The sequence below is a fragment of the Symphalangus syndactylus genome, chromosome 22 (genome assembly GCF_028878055.3).
Source record: "Symphalangus syndactylus isolate Jambi chromosome 22, NHGRI_mSymSyn1-v2.1_pri, whole genome shotgun sequence".
NCBI lineage: Eukaryota > Metazoa > Chordata > Mammalia > Primates > Hylobatidae > Symphalangus > Symphalangus syndactylus.
The window spans coordinates 10,834,577-10,839,945 of NC_072444.2; the positions used below are offsets into that span (position 1 = coordinate 10,834,577).

Consider the following 5,369-nt stretch of genomic DNA (forward strand, 5'->3'; position numbering starts at 1 on the left):
TCACTCGAACCCAGGAGGCGGAGGTTGCAGTGAGCCAAGATCTGCCTAGGTGACAGAGCAAGACTCTGTCTCAGAAAAAAAAATTATATAATAATAATGTATGATTTTCTCCTGTTAATTTACCATGTGTGAATTTAGTTTCTATATCCAGCAGAAGAATTCCCATAAGAGCTAAGGGGGGTTGGAAGTGATCTCTCACTCTCCTGCAGAAGTACAGAGAGGTTAAGTAAAGTGCTCGAGGTTACACAGTTAATAAGTGACAGAATCAGGATTTGAGCTTAGATGATCTGTCTTCAGGGCCCATGCTCTTAAACACTATACTTGTGTCTTTAAAAGTCAGGGGTGAGCCAGGTGCAGTGTTTCAAGTCTGTTATCCCAGCTACTGGGGAGGCTGAGGCAGGGGGATGGCTTGAGGCCAGCAGTTCAAGGCTGCAGTGAGCTATGATTGTGCCAATGGACTCTAGCCTAGGTGACAGACTGAGACACTATCTCTAAAACATATGTGTGTAATAATGAGGTGGGTGGATCACTTGAGGCCAGGAGTTCAAGATCAGCCTGGTCAACATGATGAAACCCCGTCTCTACTAAAAATACAAAAATTAGCTGGGCGTGGTGCTTGCCTGTAGTCCCAGCTACTTAAGATAGGAGGCTGAGGCAGGAGAATGGCCTGAACCCAGCAGGCAGAGGTTGCAGTGAGCCGAGATTGCATCACTGCATGCACTCCAGCCTGGGTGACCAAAAAAAAAAAAGTATGTAATAAAATAAAAAATAAATAAAATCCAGATATGATGTGGGTTTAAACCTAGATATAATGGTCCTATCTACAATTTCTCACTCATTAGAAAATTTTTTTATTTTTAATTTTAATTTTATTTTTTATTTCTTTTTTCTTTTTTTTTTTTTTTTTTTTTTGAGACGGAGTCTCGCTCTGTCACCCAGGCTGGAGTGCAGTGGCACAATCTCGGCTCACTGCAAGCTCCGCCTCCCGGGTTCAAGCCATTCTCCTGCCTCAGCCTCCCGAGTACCTGGGACTACAGGCGCCCACCACCACACCCGGCTAATTTTTTGTATTTTAAGTAGAGACGGGGTTTCACTGTGTTAGCCAGGATGGTCTCGATCTCCTGACCTCGTGATCCGCCTGCCTCAGCCTCCCAAAGTGCTGGGATTACAGGCGTGAGCCACCGCGCCCGGCCTTTTTATTTATTTTTTCATTATTTATTTATTTTTTTTTTTTGAGACAGAGTCTTGCTTTGTCACCCAGGCTGGAGTGCAGTGGCGTGATCTCGGCTCACTGCAAGCTTCGCCTCCTGGGTTCATGCCATTCTCCTGCCTCAGCCTCCCAAGTAGCTGGGACTACAGGTGCCCACCACCATAGCCAGATAATTTTTTTGTATTTTTAGTAGAGATGGGGTTTCCCCGTGTTAGCCAGGATGGTCTCGATCTCCTGACTTTGTGATCTGCCCACCTCGGCCTCCCAAAGTGCTGGGATTACAGGCGTGAGCCACCGTGCCCGGCTTATTTTTTATTTTTATTATTTTTTGTAGAGACAGGGTCTCACTATGTTGCCCAGGCTGGTCTCCAACTCCTGGCCTCAAGCGATCCTTCTGCCTCGGCCTCTCAAAGCAATGGGATTATAAGCGTGAGCCACCATGCCTGGCCATGTTTTTCAATTTTTAAAATTCATCATATAGCTGTATATTTGCTATCACAAGGTAACTATTGCTTTCTGAAATGAGTTATTTTCACTTCTAATATTTTTACATTTTAAATATTGAGTAAAACAAAATAATATTCATAGATATGTGTAAAGTATAAAGAATAACGGAATGAACTCTATTATTGTTTCACAGGTCATTATTACCTAATGGTAATAATGAAGTCCCTTTCTAAATCTATCATTTCCCTCCAAAGGTAACAACTACCCTGGATTTTATGTTAATCATTTATTTGCTTTTCTTTCTGATTTTAAAGCATATTTATTTATATAGCCCTCAGAATATTTTTTAGTCTGCATTTTTGGAACTTTGCATAAATAAAACAATTCTGTGTTTTCTGACTAGGTTTGCCTGAGATTATTAGTACAAAAAGCCAGCTTTTTGCACTTAAAAAGACTGTAGCTATGAATATTTATATATACTGTGAAATAAAAAACAAATCCAGACTTGGTAAGGAGAGATTTTACTATAATTTTTTTTTTTTTGAGACGGAGTCTCGCTCTGTCGCCCGGGCTGGAGTGCAGTGGCGCAATCTCGGCTCACTGCAAGCTCCGCCTCCCGGGTTCACGCCATTCTCCTGCCTCAGCCTCCGAGTAGCTGGGACTACAGGCGCCCGCCACCGCGCCCGGCTAATTTTTTGTATTTTTTAGTAGAGACGGGGTTTCACCGCGGTCTCGATCTCCTGACCTCGTGATCCACCCGCCTCGGCCTCCCAAAGTGCTGGGATTACAAGCGTGAGCCACCGCGCCCGGCCTTTTTTTTTTTTGAGACAGAGTCTCCCTCTGTTGCCCAGGATGGAGTGTGCAGTGGTGTGATCTCAGCTCACTGCAACCTCCGCCTCCTGGGTTCAAGCGATTCTCGTGCCTCAGCTTCCCTGAGGAGCTGGGATTACAGGCGCATACCACCACGCGTGGCTAATTTTTGTATTTTTAGTAGAGACGGGGTTTTACTCTGTTGGCCAGGCTGGTCTCCAACTCGGGACCTCAAGTGATCCGCCCACCTCAGCCTCCCAAAGTGCTGGGATTACAGGCATTAGCCACTGCACCCAGCCATTATAATTTTTTGTTTGTTTGTTTTTTTGAGACAGATTCTCATTTTGCTGCCCAGATGGGAGTGCAAGGCACAATCATGGTTCACTGTAACCTTGCTCTCTTGGGCTCAAATGATCCTCCCACCTCAACCTCCCGACGTGCTAAGATTACAGGTGTGAGTTACCACACCCTGCCAGGAGAGATTTTATTTGAAAGGATTATTGCAAGGGAAGAAAGGAACTATTGCAATAGGGGGAGGAAGAATATTGCAGCAGGGAGGACCCTCTGACCATAATATCTGCAAGTGACTCAAGGGTGAGGCAAAAAGGGTTCTTCTCTCATAGAGAGGAGTAAACAGGGCAGAACTGGGTGGGAGGAAGTGGGATGATCAGGAGTGGCATGATGGGACAGTAGATCAGATAATGCTTTACCCTGAAGCCAGCCTATTCTCAAGAGAGGCTGTTAAGGAGGAGATGTGCACTGGCTCAAGCTGAGGGTAAGCCAAAGTTCAGGAAGTTGAGGGAAGGAGAGAAGTTTTAACCAAAGTTTGCTCCAGCTGATCAGTGGGGACAAGAAGTTCCTCAAAGCTTTCATGAGGAGATTTGGAATTTGGAGTCTGTGTCTGGTTTTGTCATTGGTGAACCAGAGGGGCATACACCAGTCTTATCTAACTCACTTGCGGAAGGATGTTTTTTTGCAGTATGCCGTGTTCCAGAACACAAAACGGTGGGAAGGCGCCGGGCGCGGTGGCTCACGCCTGTAATCCCAGCACTTTGGGAGGCCGAGGCGGGCGGATCACGAGGTCAGGAGATCGAGACCATCCTGGCTAACACGGTGAAACCCCGTCTCTACTAAAAATACAAAAAATTGGCCGGGCGAGGTGGCAGGCGCCTGTAGTCCCAGCTACCCGGGAGGCTGAGGCAGGAGAATGGCGTGAACCCCGGGGGGCGGAGCCTGCAGTGAGCCGAGATCGCGCCACTGCACTCCAGCCTGGGTGAAAGAGCGAGACTCCGTCTCAAAAAAAAAAAAAAAAAAAAAACGGTGGGAAGGCATTTCTTAAGCTTTAGTTTTCCAGGATCACAGGGCTTGGGTAAAAGTCAACATTATCAATAAGTCTTCTGATAAACATGTGCAGTCATTTTTTTTGTTGTTGTTTAGACAAGGGTCTTGCCAACTTGGCCAGGCTGGTCTCAAACTCCTAAGATCAAGGGATCCTCCTACACCAGCTTGCCAAAGTGTTGGGATTACAGGCGTGAGCCACTGCGCTCGGCCCTTTATTTTTTGTTTTTGTTTGAGGTCTCTCAATCTACAGGTTCCTCCTATCACCCAGTATAATGTGTAAACTTTGTCTGAATTATGAATCAATGAATCAATAGTAATCAAATAACCAATTAAAAAACGGACAAAGAGGGCCGGGCGCGGTGGCTTACATCTGTAATCCCAGCACTTTGGAAGGCCAAGGCGGGTGGATCACCTGAGGTGAGGAGTTCGAGACCAGGCTGACCAATATGGTGAAACCCCGTCTCTACTAAAAATACAAAAATTAGCCAGGCGTGGTGGCATGCACCTGTAGTCCCAGCTACTCGGGAGGCTGAGACAGGAGAATTGCTTGAACCCGGGAGGCGGAGGTTGCAGTGAGCCAAGATCCCACCATTGCACTCCAGCCTGGATGACAGAGCGAGACTCCATCTCAAAAAAAAAAAAAAAAAAAAAAGACAAAAAGGCGGGGCACCGTGGCTCACGCCTGTAATCCTAACACTTTGGGAGGCTGAGGCCAGTGGATCACTTGAGCCCTGGAGTTCAATACCAGCCTGGGCAATGTAGTGAGACCCCATCTCTACAAATAGTTTAAAAAATTAGCAAGGCATAGTGGGTTGCATCTGTGGTCCCGGCACTCCAGCCTGGGCGACAGAGCGCGACCCCAACTCAAAAATAAACAAAATATTACCTACAAGTGCTGAGTCAAATGACGTGTAGCTTTGCTTTTACTAGATAACGCCGATTGTTTTCCAAAGTGGTTGTATCAACTTACATTTCCACCAGCAGTGTATGAGAGCTCCAGTTCCACCATGTTGCCATCGACTCGAAGGTTTTAAAGTTTGCCAACGTAGTGGATGCAAAGTGGGTCTCGCTGCATTTCCTTTATTATTGAGTTGCGTATCTTTTCTTTAACGTAAGCCTCTAGCAACTCATAGCACTTTCATTGTAAATTGGACCTGCGTGTTTCCTCTTTTGTGAAGCATCTGCGGCCCATTTTTCTACTGGGTTATCTTTTTCTTACCGATTTGTGGGAGTTCGTCAACACATTTTGGAAAAATAAATGGAAGAACGACTAACGGTTCAGAACTGAGGAAGGCTGAGATTAGGTGTGCAAGATCCACAACTAAATACCTCAAAAATGACCCCTCCCGCAGGCTTCTTATTTGGTCCTCATGAGAGCTTTATGAAAAAACTCTATGACCCCATTTTCCAGGTGAGTTTTTCCATCATCGCCGGCTTCCCTCTGTGGAAAAGGAACACAGAAGACTTCGGATCTTCCAGTTCCAGGTTCCACAACCCCAACCCCAACGTACTAGTTAGAATTTTCACAATCTCGTAACGCAGGCGCTGGAGCGTCGCTCGC

The 5,369-nt window shown here is 46.0% G+C and overlaps 1 protein-coding gene across 2 annotated transcripts in view; it reads right to left on the reverse strand.

Moving 5' to 3' along the window:
- Positions 1 to 5,358, reverse strand: part of NUDC (nuclear distribution C, dynein complex regulator) — a 49,298-nt gene extending 43,940 nt beyond the window's left edge. The window contains exon 1 of one of the 2 annotated variants that reach the window (XM_055261209.2): positions 4,779 to 5,358. The gene's annotated coding sequence lies outside the window, so the exon portion shown is untranslated. The remainder of the gene's footprint in view (positions 1 to 4,778) is intronic. The other variant, XM_063631520.1, reaches the window with a different exon arrangement.
- Positions 5,359 to 5,369: the final 11 nt, after the last annotated feature.